We start from the raw sequence: 24,077 nt of genomic DNA, 5'->3' as shown, positions 1-24,077 counted from the left end.
GCATTGGATACTTACTGGAAGGGTGTAATAAGGGCAATACACCACTTCATGCTCCGATAATTGCATTACGTCTATGACGGTGTAAAGTAAAGAATAAAGATGTGTGAAGAAATAGACATCTGACAATTGGCTGACTTCCCTGCCTCCCGGCCGCTACTCAGGTCCACCACTCGCCGTTGTCAGTGCACGGTTTTTCTAGCAAGCTCCAGCCTAGTATTGATCTTATTCAGTATTTACGGTACGAAGATTTGATAACGGAATGTGACGTTTCCACATCATGCTTGATGGTTGAAGTTTGCACCGTTAACAACTACCAAGTCAAGTCGCAGCCCCAGTCATCTGGCACGTCTCTGTCATCGAATAAAGCCAATGAACAAGAAAGTTATTATTTTCCAGCATAAATGAAAATATATAACACTGCTACAGGCGGTACGCGGATGTCATGCACATTACACACAACGATTCAATCGAATAAAAACTGGATTAACCATAAATCAGCACTGGATTAACCATAAATAATAACAGTACAGCACCAAACACTTGAGATGCACATTATAGTACTTTAGAATGCACAGAGGAGTAATGAGACTAAAAGTTTTAACACGCCCTATCTTAAAAAAATATTGAACGAGATATTTCCACAGTGCAAAAACAAAACCGAAATCCGACAAAAAACCGATTCCAGGTTCAATGTCCACAGATTTAAAAACAAAACTTTCAAGTGCCCCCATGGTAAAAAAAAAATGACCAAAGACGGAATTGTAACAAAGAATAAATAAAGATATGTGCGGCAAACGAAGGGCGGCACTGGACGAGCGTCTGCACAAAGTAGGCGCACAGAGTTACTCCTTAGCCCAGCGGGCAGCAGCAAATGAATTACAACCAAAGGAAGAATATGCATTAGTCTATTAAGGCTCATCGCACCATGACGAGGCACAGCTAGGATAACGCGATTCGCCTGCGTCCTCCAGGCGAGAAGCACCTCGAGTAGGCTGCCGTGTCTTGACCAACTGCCGCATCCGTCGTCCGCGCCGCAGGCCTCCCAGTAGTGCCTCGGAGTAGTGCCTCCATCGCATCGGCCGTCGACCGGCGTGGGGCCCGGATGTGACTAGTGCAGCTCCGTGGGGTGCCCTGCCGCGCTCTGCCGAGTGTGCAGAGAGCAGGTAGACTGGTGGCGGTGAAGAAAACAAGCAGTTATCTTCTTTCGGGATCTGTAAAGAAGCATTCTACTAAAAACTACATCCAAAACGTTTTCCATATTTTTTTTTTACAGAACACAATGCAGTAGCCAAAATAGATATGAAGTATGTGAAGACAACAGTCTACTGCCATTAGATAACTGATCCTGATGGACAAATACATTAGATACTAGTAAATCATAAGGTGGTTCAAAGGCACACTTTGCAGCTCCAGTAAAAAATCACTGTTTTTCATACTTCATACTGTAAGGGGAAAGGGTGGGGTGGGGATGCAGCCAAGAGTGCATCATATGGGGTTGTAGTGGTCGGACCATCTGGAGCAATAGCCTGTTTTTGCCGTTTTTAATGTTAACCCTATGGCGCACATGAGCACGCGCCACGGGCGCACCCCCGGCCGAATCGTGCCCAAAAGCTAATACGACCTGTTGAATTACATGACCCACGAGTCGTGAAAATTTCACCCTCGTGCGTCAATCGACGGCGCCGCAATATCCGTTTTGGGGCATCACGCCGCCTATAAGCCTCGCAAAAGCGTCCGCACGGCCGGCCGGCCGGCCGGCCGGCCGCTCATACTCAGAAATTTCCGTTAATCTAAGGAAAGACTTCGCTCGCTTCGCTCGCTCCGTAACAAAAGTGACACCTCTCCGTTTTACACGTGTCACGTGCAGTGGAGGTCACCCGCAAGCATTGTCCATAGTAAATACTTGTAAGAAGAGTATACGCTACCCCACACAAAAAACCGCAAGTGTAACAGTGTCCGTCCCCCTCCCCGGCGCCGTTTTCCTCCAGGGGAGGCGCCCCAGCCGCCGTACTGGGGCGTAGCGGAGTCCGTGCTTTTAGCACAGCAAAATATCCACCCAGGCTAGATTAACGTCACGACAACCTAGGATTAAGAGTGGCTAGACTTCAGACTTCATGCAGACTTAACATTGAAGTATTATATATGCAACTAAATGACACACATGGTGTTTGTTCTAACCTTCTCAACAGAAAGTGAACGTGTCAGGACAGCACCCCTTGGTGACCATTATATTCAAGGGGTGCAGGAACTGATTCCCCAGGGGTGAAGCGATAGAAGCAAAAACATGAGTCACTAGTTCCCTCCTGTGTCTTCCCTCCTGCAGAAAAAAAAATACATGTGTGATGCCCAATGTGACTGATAACTGCATATTATAAAGCTGGAAATATTGTACAAAGTTGTGACAACACAAGCAAACTATGCATGTCACTGCTCTTGTATAACTTTTCTATTTTTATTGCTATATGAGACCTCACAAGACACAAAAATATGCATGGTTAGAAAGTGGGTAACAATACATTTCCGCTCATACTCAGAAATTTCCGTTAATCTAAGGAAAGACTTCGCTCGCTTCGCTCGCTCCGTAACAAAAGTGACACCTCTCCGTTTTACACGTGTCACGTGCAGTGGAGGTCACCCGCAAGCATTGTCCATAGTAAATACTTGTAAGAAGAGTATACGCTACCCCACACAAAAAACCGCAAGTGTAACAGTGTCCGTCCCCCTCCCCGGCGCCGTTTTCCTCCAGGGGAGGCGCCCCAGCCGCCGTACTGGGGCGTAGCGGAGTCCGTGCTTTTAGCACAGCAAAATATCCACCCAGGCTAGATTAACGTCACGACAACCTAGGATTAAGAGTGGCTAGACTTCAGACTTCATGCAGACTTAACATTGAAGTATTATATATGCAACTAAATGACACACATGGTGTTTGTTCTAACCTTCTCAACAGAAAGTGAACGTGTCAGGACAGCACCCCTTGGTGACCATTATATTCAAGGGGTGCAGGAACTGATTCCCCAGGGGTGAAGCGATAGAAGCAAAAACATGAGTCACTAGTTCCCTCCTGTGTCTTCCCTCCTGCAGAAAAAAAAATACATGTGTGATGCCCAATGTGACTGATAACTGCATATTATAAAGCTGGAAATATTGTACAAAGTTGTGACAACACAAGCAAACTATGCATGTCACTGCTCTTGTATAACTTTTCTATTTTTATTGCTATATGAGACCTCACAAGACACAAAAATATGCATGGTTAGAAAGTGGGTAACAATACATTTCAAATGAACTAAGCAGATTATTTCTAAGCTCCTTTAAGTCCCAATTTCTGCTATATTTCGCTTGTTGTCACTTCATATTTTGAACTCAAGGTGCCTTGTGGATTTACCTCAGGTATGTAGGTAAATCCACAAGGATTTATGGGCTTTACCACAGTTGAGTAGCTGCTCCCTCAATTTAAGTTTCTCGTTAAATTTCATTGAGGCGTTGCAAGATGGGCTGAAGCCGAATCCTCTTCCCTGTTTAGCTGATGCTCATAATACCTGAACATTTTTAATTCCAATTTTTATAGCTGTTAACAATTGGTAAAGGCCCATGTACCTAGACAACAATGACTTTACAGAAGAAACCCCTGGCTGTGTTTCATGGGCGCGCTGCCAGCCGCTGCCAGCGCATTCCGCGTGAGCTAGCGTCAACCTCCGGTAGTGTTGGAGGTATAGGCTTGTTGATGTCTCTATGGAAGCCAAAAGCGGCTGGCAGAGTGCTGTGATATGCTGTGATACACCACCCTTATTTTTGCACAATAATGCTGTGATAACTGTTCCTGCAAAAAATATAAGGTGAAGTGAAGTAAAATCAGGTCAAACATTAATATATACCCGAAAATAGCAGTGTTTGGAGTACCTATATTCACATTACCAATAATATAAAATCAGGTCAAACATTAATATATACCAGAAAATAGCAGTGTTTGCCGTTTGGAGTACCTATATTCACATTACCAATAATATGATACACAACAGGCCATAGAAAACCAGTGAATCAGAATGTTGAATTGTACCCCAATTTCAATATCAATATGGCACTTGGCAATAACAGTTAAACACACCGTTTTTGATGTTAAATCAACAGAGAAAACTCCTGAACATAAAAAATGATCAGAATGTATAATAAGGATAACAGTATAAATAAAAATCGACGACATCAGCACCTATCATCGCCGTTCCACATTCACCACTCCCCATTCCACGCACAGATTGTTTACTCCTTGGTTTACCCCGTGTTCGCAGTCTCCCTGACGACGGAGATTCTTTACGCCCACCGACCAATCACGTTCAAGATCAGCGGGGCTTGGCCGCAGTTCTCGAACGCTATTTGCCAGATTAAGCAGGACCTTCGTCGTCAGTAAACTGTGAACACGGCGTTACATATTTCGCTATGGTAACAAAAGCGCCAGAATTGACTACCAGAATTGGATCCGAAGGTCAAATGGGTCACGTGACTGACAAGTTCAGATGGACAACACCAGGAAAACGGAACAACGTGCAATAACGTTCTATATATCATTGGAAAGAGCATCAAAAGTTGTATAAAATATCAACTTTTGACTTAAACATATCTTAAACGTAAAAAGTTATTAAGCATCAAAGACGCTCCCATTGACTTTCAAAGTTAAAATTTTTCATTTTTAAACGAGCTTCAAAAGAGCAAACGAATTCTGACAGCTTAACGAAGCATAACACCATGTTCTATGGTCTTTTCTCAACAAGTCCTGAAAGTTTAAACAAAATCGTATCATATAATTTTGTACAATGAGCGAATGAAAAAGTCTCTGCAAAAACGCCCATTGACTTAACATGGGGAGCGAAAAAAATTCAACTTTGACCTCGTGCAAAGACACGTTACGAAGTTCTGAGGGGTATACGGCGCACACCAGCGTGTACCCAAACGTGTTTGCCATAAAATGCTGGGAAGAAAACCACCTCTTCCTTGGCTCGTTTTTCCGCTATTCCCGATCGCGCAAAAAGTGTCCAAAACCCCGTTGACTTAACATGGGGAAAATGGAATCGCACGTGCCACGTGCCACGAGGTTTTAAGCGAGTAGCGACCGGTGCCAACAGGTAGATCGCCTGCGGGAGCCCATACACTGAAATTTTTAAGAAAATCGAGCCACAAGTTTAGGCCTGACCCAAGTTGCCCCAATTCGCGGCCAGACATGCAAAACATAGCCCGGAGAAGGACCGCTCCGGTTGTTTTTCAATAGAAAAACACAATTCTAACGAATAGTGTTTGTCTTTTCAAACAACCTGCGGTTATTTGCAAGTGGTTAGGTCCTACCAGGACCTACCAGGTCCTAAACTCGAACCTACCAGGTACGCTCGCTTCGCTCGCTCCGTAACTAAGGGCTTCCGGCTACGATTGCCTGATCAGCGAGTGTAAGCCAGTGTTTTTGCTACACCTTTTGGCAAACGCAAGACACCAACGGATCCAGTGGCTGAGAGAGGACCACCAAGACTGATGATTACAGCCGTTTTCAAGATCTTGAAACGACCCCTCCACGTGCGCACGTGCAGTTGCATCTCAACCGTGACACATGGAAATACATACTAACTGACTTGTGCACGGCACCCTACTGATCGATCTCTAGATGTTTGCCGAATTTGAGTGCAATCGGTCCAGCCGTTCTTGAGATCTGGAAGCGTCACCCTGCACGTGCGCACGTGCAAGATGGGTCCAAACTGACTTGCGCACGGCAGTCGGCACCCTACTAATCGGTCTCTAGCGGTGTACCAAATTTGAACTCAATCGGCCCGGCCGTTCTCGAGATCTGGAAGCGTCACCCTGCACGTGCGCACGTGCAGTTGCACCCCAATCGTGGCACATGGAAATACATACTAAATGACTGCAACCTACTGATCGGTATCAAGCGTTATGCCAAATTTGAACACAATCGGTCCAGCCGTTCTCGAGATCTGGAAGCGTCACCCTGCACGTGCGCACGTGCAGTTGCACCCCTACCAAGACACATGGAAATGCATCGCCTGGAAAGTGTCTACCTCCATGCCAAGTTTTAGCGCAATCGGCCCAGTAATTACCGCGAGCTATTGCGCTTATTACAAAACAGGCACCTCTTGGCTTTGCACGTGGAACGTGCGTTAGGGGTCACCCATATGCATCGAGAGTAGCACACTATGTGAAAGAAGGGAAAAAGCTACCCCACACAAAAAACCGCACGTGTATCAGCCCAGTGGTTGCCGAGATATAAGTCGTACAAAAACGTCCCCACGGCGGCCGGCCGCTATTTAGCAGTAAAATCGTGTCGCATCCTTCTATGGGAGGTATCCCCGTCACCTGTTCGTATACTGTCTGAGCAAAGGCCATACGTTACGGTCCAAACTCCATAGTGAGGCGGACATACGAATTTACGAGAGTTTAGCGACGAAATGATTCACTTAATTGTTAAGTAATGGGTACCATTAGACCATAAATTTTATCTAGCATCTCACCGTAGATGCAGTAAAAAGTGCTTTACTTTTCAATGTATATAAAGACTTGCTCAGCTCAATCAGTTCACTCTGTATTGGCTCAAGCCGTATCATGCGAACGCAATACAAACTAGAGCACCGACAGCGCAGCGCTCCCCAACTCACTGCTCGCCCAGTCCACCCGGGCCGCCGCCACGACGGCCCCCCGCAAGTAGGCATCCCGCACTGCACCGACAGCCGCGGGCGACCAGCTGACCGGCCAGCTGACCGGCCAGCAGCCGGCGGGCGGCAAGCCGCGGATGGCCGACCCGCCGGCGCGGCGAGGGAGGGGAGGGACGCAGCTGAAAGACCCGACTACATATATATCAAAGAAACATTATATGTAATCATCGATGACGCGACATAAATCTGCTTTATTGGGTTTAGCGGTGTAGTCTGTGATGCCATCACAATGAAAATAGCCTAGTTTTGTAGAGCATCAAATTCTGATTCCATAACGACTCTCGCTAGTCCATTTTCAATTGTAAATAAGCCTTTTATTGCGATGCAAAGTCCCGAAATGGTGCCGACGGCGGCCGGTCCCCCGATGGTACCATACCATAGATCAGAGGGCTGTTCACGGGCCCTGTGTGCGGTCGGACCGCACATAGCCTCCAAGCTCCGCCCACTGCGTCCCTACGTCAGCCTTCCGTCACCGCACACAGCGATCGCTGTGGCCGGTCGGGACTGGCCACAGCGGACCGTCCACCGCACGCAGCCGTGACGTCAGAACCGCCTACCCATCCCCTACCCCCACGCCTGCTGGACGCACCGCACACAGCGCACGCAGCAGTGTGCGGTGCCCGTGAACACCCCTCTGGTAAACAGGTTAGTTCACATTCCCGCCGCTATGCGGGCGGCGGCGGCGCCACCTGTCCTCGTGTCCGCCTGACACCGTAACGATATAGGTCTGAGCTCAAATCTCGGTAATGTCGTGCTTTTTTACTATATTTCTCAAAAACGGCACCACGTGCAATAAAGTTGTATATATCATTGGAAAGAGCATCAAAAGTTGTATAACCTATCAACTTTTCACTTAAATATATCTCAACTGTAAAAAGTTATTAAGCAGCAAAGACGCTCCCATTCACTTTCCATGTTAAAATTTTTCATTTTTAAACGAGCCTAAAAAGAACAAACGAATTTGCACAGCTTAAAGAAGCATAACAACATGTTCTATGGTCTTTTCTCAACAAGTCCTGAAAGTTTAAACAAAATCGTATCATATAATTTTGTACAATGAGCGAATGAAAAAGTCTCTGCAAAAACGCCCATTGACTTAACATGGGGAGCGAAAAAAGTTCAACTTTGACCTCGTGCAAAGACACGTTACGAAGTTCTGAGGGGTATACGGCGCACACCAGCGTGTACCCAAACGTGTTTGCCATAAAATGCTGGGAAGAAAACCACCTCTTCCTTGGCTCGTTTTTCCGCTATTCCCGATCGCGCAAAAAGTGTCCAAAACCCCGTTGACTTAACATGGGGAAAATGGAATCGCACGTGCCACGTGCCACGAGGTTTTAAGCGAGTAGCGACCGGTGCCAACAGGTAGATCGCCTGCGGGAGCCCATACACTGAAATTTTTAAGAAAATCGAGCCACAAGTTTAGGCCTGACCCAAGTTGCCCCAATTCGCGGCCAGACATGCAAAACATAGCCCGGAGAAGGACCGCTCCGGTTGTTTTTCAATAGAAAAACACAATTCTAACGAATAGTGTTTGTCTTTTCAAACAACCTGCGGTTACCAGCATCTGCGATGCTGGGCTCCGCATCGCGGGACCGCAGGTTGTTTGAGCAAGCACCTTTGTAAACGCAGCAAAAACGCCCGCCGCCAAACGAGAGGATGAGCCTTGCACGTGCAGACCGGAGTCGGTGTGCTACGGACTGACGTGCACGGCACCCTATTCGCCGGTCTATAGCGGTGTGCCAAATTTGAGTGCAATCGACCCGGCCGTTTTCGAGATCTGGAAGCGACACCCTGCACGTGCGCACGTGCAGCCTGGGCCCCAATTGACTTGTGCACGGCACTCTATTCGCCGGTTTCTAGCGATGTACCAAATTTAATCTGAATCGGCCCAGCCGTTTCCAAGATCTGGAAGCGACCCCTACAGGTGCGCACGTGCAGCTGCACCCCAACCGCGGCACATGAAAATACATGCTTACTGACTTGTGCACGGCACCCTACTAACCAGTCTCTAGTGGTATGCCAAATTTGAGCACAGTCGGTCCAGCCGTTCTTGAGATATGGAAGCGTCAGCCTGCACGTGCGCACGTGCAAACTGGGTCCCATCTGACTTGTGCACGGCACCCTACTCGCCGAGCCCTAACGGTGTGCCAACTTTGATCACAATCGGCCCAGCCGTTCTCGAGATCTGGAATCGTCACCCTGCCCGTGCGCACGTGCAGCGGCACCCCAACCGTGACACATGGAAATGCATCGCCTGGAAAGTGTCTACCTCCATGCCAAGTTTTAGCGCAATCGGCCCAGTAATTACCGAGCTATTGCGCTTATTACAAAACAGGCACCTCTTGGCTTTGCACGTGGAACGTGCGTTAGGGGTCACCCATATGCATCGAGAGTAGCACACTATATGAAAGAAGGGAAAAAGCTACCCCACACAAAAAACCGTAAGTGTATCAGCCCAGTGGTTGCCGAGATATAAGTCGTACAAAAACGTCCCCAGACTCCCCACGGCGGCCGGCCGCTATTTAGCAGTAAAATCGTGTCGCATCCTTCTATGGGAGGTATCCCCGTCACCTGTTCGTATACTGTCTGAGCAAAGTCCATACGTTACGGTCCAAACTCCATAGTGAGGCGGACATACGAATTTACGAGAGTTTAGCGACGAAATGATTCACTTAATTGTTAAGTAATGGGTACCATTAGGTAGGCCATAAATTTTCTCTAGCATCTCACCGTAGATGCAGTAAAAAGTGCTTTACTTTTCAATGTATATAAAGACTTGCTCAGCTCAATCAGTTCACTCTGTATTGGCTCAAGCCGTATCATGCGAGCGCAATACAAACTAGAGCACCAGACAGCGCAGCGCTCCCCAACTCACTGCTCGCCCAGTCCACCCGGGCCGCCGCCACGACGGCCCCCCGCAAGTAGGCATCCCGCACTGCACCGACAGCCGCGGGCGACCAGCTGACCGGCCAGCTGACCGGCCAGCAGCCGGCGGGCGGCAAGCCGCGGATGGCCGACCCGCCGGCGCGGCGAGGGAGGAGAGGGAGGCAGCTGAAAGACCCGACTACAAACATATATTTATCCAAAGAAACATTACATGTAATCATCGATGACGCGACATAAATCTGCTTTATTGGGGTTAGCGGTGTAGTCTGTGATGCCATCACAATGAAAATAGCCTAGTTTTGTAGAGCATCAAATTCTGATTCCATAACGACTCTCGCTAGTCCATTTTCAATTGTAAATAAGCCTTTTATTGCGATGCAAAGTCAAAACTAAGCCCGAAATGGTGCCGACGGCGGCCGGTCCCCCCGATGGTCCCCCATACCATAGATGGTAAACAGGTTAGTTCACATTCCCGCCGCTATGCTGGCGGCGGCGGCGCCACCTGTCCTCGTGTCCGCCTGGCACCGTAACGATATAGGTCTGAGCTCAAATCTCGGCAATGTCGTGTTTTTTTACGAAATTTCTCAAAAACGGCAGCACGTGCAATAACGTTGTATATATCATTGGAAAGAGCATCAAAAGTTGCATAAAATATCAACTTTTGACTTAAACATATCTTAAACGTAAAAAGTTATTAAGCAGCAAAGACGCTCCCATTGACTTTCCATGTTAAAATTTTTCATTTTTAAACGAGCTTCAAAAGAGCAAACGAATTCTGACAGCTTAACGAAGCATAACAACATATTCTATGGTCTTTTCTCAACAAGTCCTGAAAGTTTAAACAAAATCGTATCATATAATTTTGTACAATGAGCGAATGAAAATGCCTCTGCAAAAACGTCCATTGACTTAACATGGGGAGCGAAAAAAGTTCAACTTCAAACTCGTGCAACTCAAGTTAACGAATTCTGACGGGTATACGGCGCACACTGGCGTGTACCAGAACGTGTTTGCCATAAAATGCTGGGAAGAAAACCACCTCCTTCTTGGCTCGTTTTCCCGCCATTGGCGATCGCGCAAAAAGTGTCCAAAACCCCGTTGACTTAACATGGGGAAAATGCAATTGCACGTGGCACGCGCAATGATTTTTGTTGCGAGTAGCGACCGGTACCATCAGGTAGATCACCTGCAAAAGTCTATACCCTGAAATTTTTACGATCCTAAACGCAAAACTCTAGGCTGCGACCAAGTTGCCCCAATCTCAGGCCAACTTTGCAAACATAGCCCGGAGAAGGACCGCTCCGGTTGTTTTTCAATAGAAAAACACAATTCTAACGAATAGTGTTTGTCTTTTCAAACAACCTGCGGTTATAACTACGTGCTCATCTGATAATGACTTCAACTTTGGACTCTCCAGGGCACGTTAGGCTTCGAGCCATTCCCGTACCTACGGGGCCAGACCACCCCAGTTGGGCGGAAGATCCGGACTCCCTCTACAATACCAGTCCCTCAGCTCTGTCCCTCGCCTCCACCGTCCTTATCCACCCACAGGCCAATCAATCCTCCGTACCAGCATCTGCGATGCTGGGCTCCGCATCGCGGGACCGCAGGTTGTTTGAGCAAGCACCTTTGTAAACGCAGCAAAAACGCCCGCCGCCAAACGAGAGGATGAGCCTTGCACGTGCAGACCGGAGTCGGTGTGTTACAAACTGACGTGCACGGCACCCTACTCGCTGATCTATAGCGGTGTGCCAAATTTGAGTGTAATCGGCTCGGCCATTTTCGAGATCTGGAAGCGTCACCCTGCACGTGCGCACGTGCAAGCTGTGTCCAATTGCATTGTGCATGGGACCCTATTCGCCGGTCCCTAGCGGTGTACCAAATTCGAGCTCAATCGGCCCAGCCGTTTTCAAGATCTTGAAACGACCCCTCCACGTGCGCACGTGCAGTTGCATCTCAACCGTGACACATGGAAATACATACTAACTGACTTGTGCACGGCACCCTACTGATCGATCTCTAGATGTTTGCCGAATTTGAGTGCAATCGGTCCAGCCGTTCTTGAAATCTGGAAGCGTCACCCTGCACGTGCGCACGTGCAAGATGGGTCCAAACTGACTTGCGCACGGCACCCTACTAATCGGTCTCTAGCGGTGTACCAAATTTGAACTCAATCGGCCCGGCCGTTCTCGAGATCTGGAAGCGTCACCCTGCACGTGCGCACGTGCAGTTGCACCCCAATCGTGGCACATGGAAATACATACTAAATGACTGCAACCTACTGATCGGTATCAAGCGTTATGCCAAATTTGAACACAATCGGTCCAGCCGTTCTCGAGATCTGGAAGCGTCACCCTGCACGTGCGCACGTGCAGTTGCACCCCTACCAAGACACATGGAAATGCATCGCCTGGAAAGTGTCTACCTCCATGCCAAGTTTTAGCGCAATCGGCCCAGTAATTACCGCGAGCTATTGCGCTTATTACAAAACAGGCACCTCTTGGCTTTGCACGTGGAACGTGCGTTAGGGGTCACCCATATGCATCGAGAGTAGCACACTATGTGAAAGAAGGGAAAAAGCTACCCCACACAAAAAAACCGCACGTGTATCAGCCCAGTGGTTGCCGAGATATAAGTCGTACAAAAACGTCCCCACGGCGGCCGGCCGCTATTTAGCAGTAAAATCGTGTCGCATCCTTCTATTAGAGGTATCCCCGTCACCTGTTCGTATACTGTCTGAGCAAAGGCCATACGTTACGGTCCAAACTCCATAGTGAGGCGGACATACGAATTTACGAGAGTTTAGCGACGAAATGATTCACTTAATTGTTAAGTAATGGGTACCATTAGGTAGACCATAAATTTTATCTAGCATCTCACCGTAGATGCAGTAAAAAGTGCTTTACTTTTCAATGTATGTAAAGACTTGCTCAGCTCAATCAGTTCACTCTGTATTGGCTCAAGCCGTATCATGCGAACGCAATACAAACTAGAGCACCGACAGCGCAGCGCTCCCCAACTCACTGCTCGCCCAGTCCACCCGGGCCGCCGCCACGACGGCCCCCCCCCCCCGCAAGTAGGCATCCCGCACTGCACCGACAGCCGCGGGCGACCAGCTGACCGGCCAGCTGACCGGCCAGCAGCCGGCGGGCGGCAAGCCACGGATGGCCGACCCGCCGGCGCGGCGAGGGAGGGGAGGGACGCAGCTGAAAGACCCGACTACATATATATCAAAGAATGATACATTATATGTAATCATCGATGACGCGACATAAATCTGCTTTATTGGGTTTAGCGGTGTAGTCTGTGATGCCATCACAATGAAAATAGCCTAGTTTTGTAGAGCATCAAATTCTGATTCCATAACGACTCTCGCTAGTCCATTTTCAATTGTAAATAAGCCTTTTATTGCGATGCAAAGTCCCGAAATGGTGCCGACGGCGGCCGGTCCCCCGATGGTACCATACCATAGATGGTAAACAGGTTAGTTCACATTCCCGCCGCTATGCGGGCGGCGGCGGCGCCACCTGTCCTCGTGTCCGCCTGACACCGTAACGATATAGGTCTGAGCTCAAATCTCGGTAATGTCGTGCTTTTTTACTATATTTCTCAAAAACGGCACCACGTGCAATAAAGTTGTATATATCATTGGAAAGAGCATCAAAAGTTGTATAACCTATCAACTTTTCACATAAATATATCTCAACTGTAAAAAGTTATTAAGCAGCAAAGACGCTCCCATTGACTTTCCATGTTAAAATTTTTCATTTTTAAACGAGCCTAAAAAGAACAAACGAATTTGCACAGCTTAAAGAAGCATAACAACATGTTCTATGGTCTTTTCTCAACAAGTCCTGGAAGTTTAAACAAAATCGTATCATATAATTTTGTACAATGAGCGAATGAAAAAGTCTCTGCAAAAATGCCCATTGACTTAACATGGGGAGCGAAAAAAGTTCAACTTTGACCTCGTGCAAAGTCACGTTACGAAGTTCTGAGGGGTATACGGCGCACACTAGCGTGTACCCAAACGTGTTTGCCATAAAATGCTGGGAAGAAAACCACCTCTTCCTTGGCTCGTTTTCCCGCTATTCGCGATCGCGCAAAAAGTGTCCAAAACCCCATTGACTTAACATGGGGAAAATGGAATCGCACGTGCCACGTGCCACGAGGTTTTAAGCGAGTAGCGACCGAAGCCATCAGGTAGATCGCCTGCGGGAGCCCATACACTGAAATTTTTAAGAAAATCGAGCCACAAGTTTAGGCCTGACCCAAGTTGCCCCAATTCGCGGCCAGACATGCAAAACATAGCCCGGAGAACGACCGCTCCGGTTGTTTTTCAATAGAAAAACACAATTCTAACGAATAGTGTTTGTCTTTTCAAACAACCTGCGGTTACGCAGCAAAAACGCCCGCCGCCAAACGAGAGGATGAGCCTTGCACGTGCAGACCGGAGTCGGTGTGTTACAAACTGACGTGCACGGCACCCTAAACTAATAGTATTACCGCAGGGAACACGACGCATTTATAGCCGATACATTTGCTTTTTTTCTTAAATAAGATTGAAACATTGCGAGTACTGGCTTTTCGCCTAGCAGTTGGGCGTGAGGTGAGTGACGATAAAAATTATTTCGCTCTCCCTTGCTCCTGCACCTGCGGAAAGTGGATGGATGGGCATTGGATACTTACTGGAAGGGTGTAATAAGGGCAATACACCACTTCATGCTCCGATAATTGCATTACGTCTATGACGGTGTAAAGTAAAGAATAAAGATGTGTGAAGAAATAGACATCTGACAATTGGCTGACTTCCCTGCCTCCCGGCCGCTACTCAGGTCCACCACTCGCCGTTGTCAGTGCACGGTTTTTCTAGCAAGCTCCAGCCTAGTATTGATCTTATTCAGTATTTACGGTACGAAGATTTGATAACGGAATGTGACGTTTCCACATCATGCTTGATGGTTGAAGTTTGCACCGTTAACAACTACCAAGTCAAGTCGCAGCCCCAGTCATCTGGCACGTCTCTGTCATCGAATAAAGCCAATGAACAAGAAAGTTATTATTTTCCAGCATAAATGAAAATATATAACACTGCTACAGGCGGTACGCGGATGTCATGCACATTACACACAACGATTCAATCGAATAAAAACTGGATTAACCATAAATCAGCACTGGATTAACCATAAATAATAACAGTACAGCACCAAACACTTGAGATGCACATTATAGTACTTTAGAATGCACAGAGGAGTAATGAGACTAAAAGTTTTAACACGCCCTATCTTAAAAAAATATTGAACGAGATATTTCCACAGTGCAAAAACAAAACCGAAATCCGACAAAAAACCGATTCCAGGTTCAATGTCCACAGATTTAAAAACAAAACTTTCAAGTGCCCCCATGGTAAAAAAAAAAAAATGACCAAAGACGGAATTGTAACAAAGAATAAATAAAGATATGTGCGGCAAACGAAGGGCGGCACTGGACGAGCGTCTGCACAAAGTAGGCGCACAGAGTTACTCCTTAGCCCAGCGGGCAGCAGCAAATGAATTACAACCAAAGGAAGAATATGCATTAGTCTATTAAGGCTCATCGCACCATGACGAGGCACAGCTAGGATAACGCGATTCGCCTGCGTCCTCCAGGCGAGAAGCACCTCGAGTAGGCTGCCGTGTCTTGACCAACTGCCGCATCCGTCGTCCGCGCCGCAGGCCTCCCAGTAGTGCCTCGGAGTAGTGCCTCCATCGCATCGGCCGTCGACCGGCGTGGGGCCCGGATGTGACTAGTGCAGCTCCGTGGGGTGCCCTGCCGCGCTCTGCCGAGTGTGCAGAGAGCAGGTAGACTGGTGGCGGTGAAGAAAACAAGCAGTTATCTTCTTTCGGGATCTGTAAAGAAGCATTCTACTAAAAACTACATCCAAAACGTTTTCCATATTTTTTTTTTACAGAACACAATGCAGTAGCCAAAATAGATATGAAGTATGTGAAGACAACAGTCTACTGCCATTAGATAACTGATCCTGATGGACAAATACATTAGATACTAGTAAATCATAAGGTGGTTCAAAGGCACACTTTGCAGCTCCAGTAAAAAATCACTGTTTTTCATACTTCATACTGTAAGGGGAAAGGGTGGGGTGGGGATGCAGCCAAGAGTGCATCATATGGGGTTGTAGTGGTCGGACCATCTGGAGCAATAGCCTGTTTTTGCCGTTTTTAATGTTAACCCTATGGCGCACATGAGCACGCGCCACGGGCGCACCCCCGGCCGAATCGTGCCCAAAAGCTAATACGACCTGTTGAATTACATGACCCACGAGTCGTGAAAATTTCACCCTCGTGCGTCAATCGACGGCGCCGCAATATCCGTTTTGGGGCATCACGCCGCCTATAAGCCTCGCAAAAGCGTCCGCACGGCCGGCCGGCCGGCCGGCCGGCCGCTCATACTCAGAAATTTCCGTTAATCTAAGGAAAGACTTCGCTCGCTTCGCTCGCTCCGTAACAAAAGTGACACCTCTCCGTTTTACACGTGTCACGTGCAGTGGAGGTCACCCGCAAGCATTGTCCATAGTAAATACTTGTAAGAAGAGTATACGCTACCCCACACAAAAAACCGCAAGTGTAACAGTGTCCGTCCCCCTCCCCGGCGCCGTTTTCCTCCAGGGGAGGCGCCCCAGCCGCCGTACTGGGGCGTAGCGGAGTCCGTGCTTTTAGCACAGCAAAATATCCACCCAGGCTAGATTAACGTCACGACAACCTAGGATTAAGAGTGGCTAGACTTCAGACTTCATGCAGACTTAACATTGAAGTATTATATATGCAACTAAATGACACACATGGTGTTTGTTCTAACCTTCTCAACAGAAAGTGAACGTGTCAGGACAGCACCCCTTGGTGACCATTATATTCAAGGGGTGCAGGAACTGATTCCCCAGGGGTGAAGCGATAGAAGCAAAAACATGAGTCACTAGTTCCCTCCTGTGTCTTCCCTCCTGCAGAAAAAAAAATACATGTGTGATGCCCAATGTGACTGATAACTGCATATTATAAAGCTGGAAATATTGTACAAAGTTGTGACAACACAAGCAAACTATGCATGTCACTGCTCTTGTATAACTTTTCTATTTTTATTGCTATATGAGACCTCACAAGACACAAAAATATGCATGGTTAGAAAGTGGGTAACAATACATTTCAAATGAACTAAGCAGATTATTTCTAAGCTCCTTTAAGTCCCAATTTCTGCTATATTTCGCTTGTTGTCACTTCATATTTTGAACTCAAGGTGCCTTGTGGATTTACCTCAGGTATGTAGGTAAATCCACAAGGATTTATGGGCTTTACCACAGTTGAGTAGCTGCTCCCTCAATTTAAGTTTCTCGTTAAATTTCATTGAGGCGTTGCAAGATGGGCTGAAGCCGAATCCTCTTCCCTGTTTAGCTGATGCTCATAATACCTGAACATTTTTAATTCCAATTTTTATAGCTGTTAACAATTGGTAAAGGCCCATGTACCTAGACAACAATGACTTTACAGAAGAAACCCCTGGCTGTGTTTCATGGGCGCGCTGCCAGCCGCTGCCAGCGCATTCCGCGTGAGCTAGCGTCAACCTCCGGTAGTGTTGGAGGTATAGGCTTGTTGATGTCTCTATGGAAGCCAAAAGCGGCTGGCAGAGTGCTGTGATATGCTGTGATACACCACCCTTATTTTTGCACAATAATGCTGTGATAACTGTTCCTGCAAAAAATATAAGGTGAAGTGAAGTAAAATCAGGTCAAACATTAATATATACCCGAAAATAGCAGTGTTTGGAGTACCTATATTCACATTACCAATAATATAAAATCAGGTCAAACATTAATATATACCAGAAAATAGCAGTGTTTGCCGTTTGGAGTACCTATATTCACATTACCAATAATATGATACACAACAGGCCATAGAAAACCAGTGAATCAGAATGTTGAATTGTACCCCAATTTCAATATCAATATGGCACTTGGCAATAACAGTTAAACACACCGTTTTTGATGTTAAATCAACAGAGAAAACTCCTGAACATAAAAAATGATCAGAATGTATAATAAGGATAACAGTATAAATAAAAATCGACGACATCAGCACCTATCATCGCCGTTCCACATTCACCACTCCCCATTCCACGCACAGATTGTTTACTCCTTGGTTTACCCCGTGTTCGCAGTCTCCCTGACGACGGAGATTCTTTACGCCCACCGACCAATCACGTTCAAGATCAGCGGGGCTTGGCCGCAGTTCTCGAACGCTATTTGCCAGATTAAGCAGGACCTTCGTCGTCAGTAAACTGTGAACACGGCGTTACATATTTCGCTATGGTAACAAAAGCGCCAGAATTGACTACCAGAATTGGATCCGAAGGTCAAATGGGTCACGTGACTGACAAGTTCAGATGGACAACACCAGGAAAACGGAACAACGTGCAATAACGTTCTATATATCATTGGAAAGAGCATCAAAAGTTGTATAAAATATCAACTTTTGACTTAAACATATCTTAAACGTAAAAAGTTATTAAGCATCAAAGACGCTCCCATTGACTTTCAAAGTTAAAATTTTTCATTTTTAAACGAGCTTCAAAAGAGCAAACGAATTCTGACAGCTTAACGAAGCATAACACCATGTTCTATGGTCTTTTCTCAACAAGTCCTGAAAGTTTAAACAAAATCGTATCATATAATTTTGTACAATGAGCGAATGAAAAAGTCTCTGCAAAAACGCCCATTGACTTAACATGGGGAGCGAAAAAAATTCAACTTTGACCTCGTGCAAAGACACGTTACGAAGTTCTGAGGGGTATACGGCGCACACCAGCGTGTACCCAAACGTGTTTGCCATAAAATGCTGGGAAGAAAACCACCTCTTCCTTGGCTCGTTTTCCCGCCATTGGCGATCGCGCAAAAAGTGTCCAAAACCCCGTTGACTTAACATGGGGAAAATGGAATCGCACGTGCCACGTGCCACGAGGTTTTAAGCGAGTAGCGACCGGTGCCAACAGGTAGATCGCCTGCGGGAGCCCATACACTGAAATTTTTAAGAAAATCGAGCCACAAGTTTAGGCCTGACCCAAGTTGCCCCAATTCGCGGCCAGACATGCAAAACATAGCCCGGAGAAGGACCGCTCCGGTTGTTTTTCAATAGAAAAACACAATTCTAACGAATAGTGTTTGTCTTTTCAAACAACCTGCGGTTACTAGGCCCCAATTGACTTGTGCACGGCACTCTATTCGCCGGTTTCTAGCGGTGTACCAAATTGGAGCTCAATCAGCCCCGTCAATTTCAAGATCTGGAAGCGACCCCTACACGTGCGCTGGTGCAACTGCACCCCAACCGTGGCACATGAAAATACATACTAACTGACTTGTGCACGGCACCCTACTAACCAGTCTCTAGCGGTATGCCAAATTTCAGCAGAGTCGGCCCAGCCGTTCTTGAGATCTGGAAGCGTCAGCCTGCACGTGCGCACGTGCATAGCGGGTCCCATCTGACTTGTGCACGGCACCCTACTTACCAGCCTCTAGCGGTGTGCCAAGTTTGATCACAATCGGCCCAGCCGTTCTCGACATCTGGAAGCGTCACCCTGCCCGTGCGCACGTGCAGTTGCACCCCTACCAAGACACGTGGAAATGCATCGCCTGGAATGTGTCTACCTCCATGCCAAGTTTTAGCGCAATCGGCCCAGTAATTACCGCGAGCTATTGCACTTATTACAAAACAGGCACCTCTTGGCTTTGCACGTGGAACGTGCGTTAGGGGTCACCCATATGCATCGAGAGTAGCACACTATGTGAAAGAAGGAAAAAAGCTACCCAACACAAAAAACCGCACGTGTATCAGCCCAGTGGTTGCCGAGATATAAGTCGTACAAAAACGTCCCCACGGCGGCCGGCCGCTATTTAGCAGTAAAATCGTGTCGCATCCTTCTATGGGAGGTATCCCCGTCACCTGTTCGTATACTGTCTGAGCAAAGACCATACGTTACGGTCCAAACTCCATAGTGAGGCGGACATACGAATTTACGAGAGTTTAGCGACGAAATGATTCACTTAATTGTTAAGTAATGGGTACCATTAGGTAGACCATAAATTTTATCTAGCATCTCACCGTAGATGCAGTAAAAAGTGCTTTACTTTTCAATGTATATAAAGACTTGCTCAGCTCAATCAGTTCACTCTGTATTGGCTCAAGCCGTATCATGCGAACGCAATGCAAACTAGAGCACCGACAGCGCAGCGCTCCCCAACTCACTGCTCGCCCAGTCCACCCGGGCCGCCGCCACGACGGCCCCCCGCAAGTAGGCATCCCGCACTGCACCGACAGCCGCGGGCGACCAGCTGACCGGCCAGCTGACCGGCCAGCAGCCGGCGGGCGGCAGGGCGCGGATGGCCGACCCGCCGGCGCGGCGAGGGAGGGGAGGAACGCAGCTGAAAGACCCGACTACATATATATCAAAGAAACATTATATGTAATCATCGATGACGCGACATAAATCTGCTTTATTGGGGTTAGCGGTGTAGTCTGTGATGCCATCACAATGAAAATAGGCGCCTAGTTTTGTACAGCATCAAATTCTGATTCCATAACGACTCTCGCTAGTCCATTTTCAATTGTAAATAAGCCTTTTATTGCGATGCAAAGTCCCGAAATGGTGCCGACGGCGGCCGGTCCCCCGATGGTACCATACCATAGATGGTAAACAGGTTAGTTCACATTCCCGCCGCTATGCGGGCGGCGGCGGCGCCACCTGTCCTCGTGTCCGCCTGACACCGTAACGATATAGGTCTGAGCTCAAATCTCGGTAATGTCGTGCTTTTTTACTATATTTCTCAAAAACGGCACCACGTGCAATAAAGTTGTATATATCATTGGAAAGAGCATCAAAAGTTGTATAAAATATCAACTTTTCACTTGAATATGTCTTCAAGGTACAAAGTTATTAAGCACCAAAGACGCTCCCATTGACTTTCCATGTTAAAATTTTTCATTTTTAAAGAAGCCTAAAGACAACAAACGAATTTGCACAGCTTAAAGAAGCATAACAACATGTTCTATGGTCTTTTCTCAACAAGTCCTGAAAGTTTAAACAAAATCGTATCATATAATTTTGTACAATGAGCGAATGAAAAAGTCTCTGCAAAAACGCCCATTGACTTAACATGGGGAGCGAAAAAAGTTCAACTTTGACCTCGTGCAAAGACACGTTACGAAGTTCTGAGGGGTATACGGCGCACACTAGCGTGTACCTGAACGTGTTTGCCATAAAATGCTGGGAAGAAAACCACCTCTTCCTTGGCTCGTTTTCCCGCTATTCGCGATTGCGCAAAAAGTGTCCAAAACCCCGTTGACTTAACATGGGGAAAATGGAATCGCACGTGCCACGTGCCACGAGGTTTTAAGCGAGTAGCGACCGGTGCCAACAGGTAGATCGCCTGCGGGAGCCCATACACTGAAATTTTTAAGAAAATCGAGCCACAAGTTTAGGCCTGACCCAAGTTGCCCCAATTCGCGGCCAGACTTGCAAAACATAGCCCGGAGACGGACCGCTCCGGTTGTTTTTCAATAGAAAAACACAATTCTAACGAATAGTGTTTGTCTTTTCAAACAACCTGCGGTTACTTCAATATCCAGCACGGAGCCTGCACAGGGCGCACATCACGCCAAAGCCTCGGCCCGACGATGCAGAGCTTGAGTAACGACGGCGCTCCATCAGCCGCTGAGACGGCTCTCCATCAGCCGCCGACTTTTCCGCGAGCCGTCAGCGGCGGCTCAGCAGCGCGAATATCGCCAGAGTCCACGGGCCGTCGGCCGGCGCCGCTGCCCTGACAACAAGGGCGTCCAATCTGATTTGTTCGGTGGACGCAGCTCTACGCCCGTTCCAAACGGATATAAGGCTGCTGCTAGTGCTGAGCCTACGAGAAGGTTCTGTTTCGTTGGCACGCGGGTTGGACCCAGCACAATGCGGTAACGCCGTGTGTTTTCTGGTGCTCTTGACTGCCGCCTGTCGACGATCGACTGTCCTGATGTCATTGTCCTGCTGTCGCCTGTCCCGCTGTCACCGCTACATCCCAGCTCTCCCAGCGCCGCCTCTCAGAGGACTCCGTGGTTTGGAGGACGTTTCATGACGCTCGCGATGGAGCTCGCCCGGATCATCCCACTACGTCCACGCAGCGCCTACGTCAGCGCAACAGGCAAACACTATTACGGCGGCGGTGGGCGCTTAGCCCGCGGTCTGGAATCGGCTCGGATAATGAGCAAACATAGCCCCGGGACCTTCGAGCATAGCAAGCGCATGGTCCGATACCATTCCATAAGGTTTCTTGGAACGAACATGAAAATTAAACCAACACCGATAAAAATGTTCTTGCAAGAGCCGGTAAAAAGTAGTACTATCACTACTAGTTATTATATTATACAGTAGAATCCGCTTAATAAATCCTCGGATAATAAATCCAGCCGCTTACTGTGGCCACTTGAGCTGTCCACGGATTTCTCCAAAGAAGCATAACTGATCCCGGTAATAAAGCCACCGCTTAAAATCCAAAACACCTTGTCATTAAGGTGAATTTATTAAGTGGATTCCACTGTACTGCAATTTACCGAAATTTATTTTTATGAATAAGAATGGGTGGAATGTTGTCAATAAAATGAAACTTGGTTACACATAAATGCACAGCGTTGAATAGTAAGGTAACGGCAACTTAGTACATACCTAACAATAAGTCATTTTCAGCATAGCAAAGCACCGGTACTCAATAGAAATCATTTAACTGGTCCCAAGGGTTCGACTCTCGAACTGACATGGCGGGCAATGCGCGGGAAGGACGAAGGACGTCGGTCCATTGTTTATTCATAAGTGACGGCCAAAATCTGTGCAAAATGAATGTAATGTCACCAGCAAACTGAGGGCAGATTGTTAAAGCTTTTAAGCAGAATGACTTGAGTGAATGACTTGAGTGAAAAGAAAACTCATGTTGAGTCACCCACCTTGGATGTAAATTTTGTGTAAAGGCTAATAGGATACTAATCATAAAAATAATAATCGAAATATAAATTAAGACTTATCAATCGAATCTATATCCATGCATGAGACAGTATGTATTTGTGTGTGTGTCTGATGCATTTGCCATTTGCAAAAACATTAGACGATCTCTATTTCGAAGCATCCATGCAGCCTGCTCATCTGTAGTTGTTAGGCTGCCGACCCGTAAAGAGGCCAGTGCTGTGCTTCGTCAGAAGCTATTAGTCTTTGAAATTTCCCGAAAACGAAGTTTTACCATTATGTGAGCAGCTAGACCGCAAAAAGGCAATGAGCATTTTGCTTTGATCACACAGTCGGTCTTGTAATGTATCTGCCGTTGCGAACGGAACAAGCTGATATCCGAGCAGGGAAACGAGCAAAGCAATCAGGTCAGGAAAAGGACGTCTCAGGAATTCCATCTCTGCTCAATCATCACCAGAATCTAAGTAAATTACTGTCAAGGTCAAGCAGCAGCAGCAGCAGCAGCAGCAGCAGCAGCAGCAGCAGCAGCAGCAGCAATTAGAAGTTATAAAGTTCGAAGAGGTTTTGAAATTTTATCATCTTTTTACAATTATGCAGTCCGTAACAATCAACACTTTTTATGTGAACTCTGAAACCAAAAATGAGAATAAGAAATGAGGTGCACACTGCGCAGGCTATCGGCGAACATCACAAAATGGTGGCATGATGCACCTGTGACACAACTTTCTTCCTCGCTTGACGTTAGACCGCGCTTACTGCACCTTCCCAGTTGATGTAGAGGCTCTATCGGGGAATCTCTGCCCGCCGACTGGGTCGGACCGTTTCGGTAATTTTGTTTTCAGTGCATGTGGCGCAGTTCGAGTAACCCGTGCGCGCGTGTGCGGCCGCCCGGTCGTCCGTCCCCACGACCGGTCGTACCCCGCAGCCGGCGCTGCCTATAATAGCGGCCGGCCGCCGCCCGCGCCGGTCCAACTATGCACGCCACCAGCCGCTCAAAGCCGGCCCGAAGCGTTCAATTTAGATCGGGGCCGCTGCCGATGAGTTAGCCCGGACGGGCAATGACTAGGTGGGTTCTATCGGTGCGGCCAGGCGGCGGCGACGGCGGTGGTGGCGACGCGCCGTTCCGGCCCGCCACTGCACAGTGGGACGGCGCTGTGGTGTGGGGGGTGTCTGACGCACAGAACTACAACGAATAGCAAAGCCATGCAAAAATGCGGAGTTTTTAATAATCTTGTTGGACTACAGTTCGGAACGCTCAGCATAAAACAAGCTCAAAATGACGCTTGCGCCTTGCAGCCATAGGCGGCGGAAAGGGGAGGGCACCGCGCGGGGCACCGTGCCCCCCTTTGATTTTGGCATTTTAACATAGGCCCTATGGGCGTTGCATGGAACGAATGGGACCAAAAGTCGGCATTGCCCCCCCCCCCCCTTAATTGAAGGTGTTCC

The 24,077-nt window shown here is 47.6% G+C and overlaps 2 long non-coding RNA genes across 2 annotated transcripts; both read right to left on the bottom strand.

Moving 5' to 3' along the window:
• Nucleotides 1-370: 370 nt before the first annotated feature.
• On the bottom strand, nt 371-4,259 carry LOC122390447. The gene is made up of 2 exons (XR_006258149.1): nt 4,208-4,259; nt 371-1,211 (listed from the first exon to the last, which is right to left on the bottom strand). It is a non-coding gene; the product is annotated as an uncharacterized LOC122390447 (long non-coding RNA).
• A 10,378-nt stretch (nt 4,260-14,637) lies between these two features.
• On the bottom strand, nt 14,638-17,758 carry LOC122390453. The gene is made up of 2 exons (XR_006258155.1): nt 17,720-17,758; nt 14,638-15,481 (listed from the first exon to the last, which is right to left on the bottom strand). It is a non-coding gene; the product is annotated as an uncharacterized LOC122390453 (long non-coding RNA).
• Nucleotides 17,759-24,077: the final 6,319 nt, after the last annotated feature.

This window comes from Amphibalanus amphitrite, unplaced genomic scaffold, assembly GCF_019059575.1.
Source record: "Amphibalanus amphitrite isolate SeventyFive unplaced genomic scaffold, NRLGWU_Aamphi_draft 000396F_arrow, whole genome shotgun sequence".
Classification (NCBI taxonomy): domain Eukaryota; kingdom Metazoa; phylum Arthropoda; class Thecostraca; order Balanomorpha; family Balanidae; genus Amphibalanus; species Amphibalanus amphitrite.
This window is presented reverse-complemented; position numbering and strand designations above follow the sequence as displayed.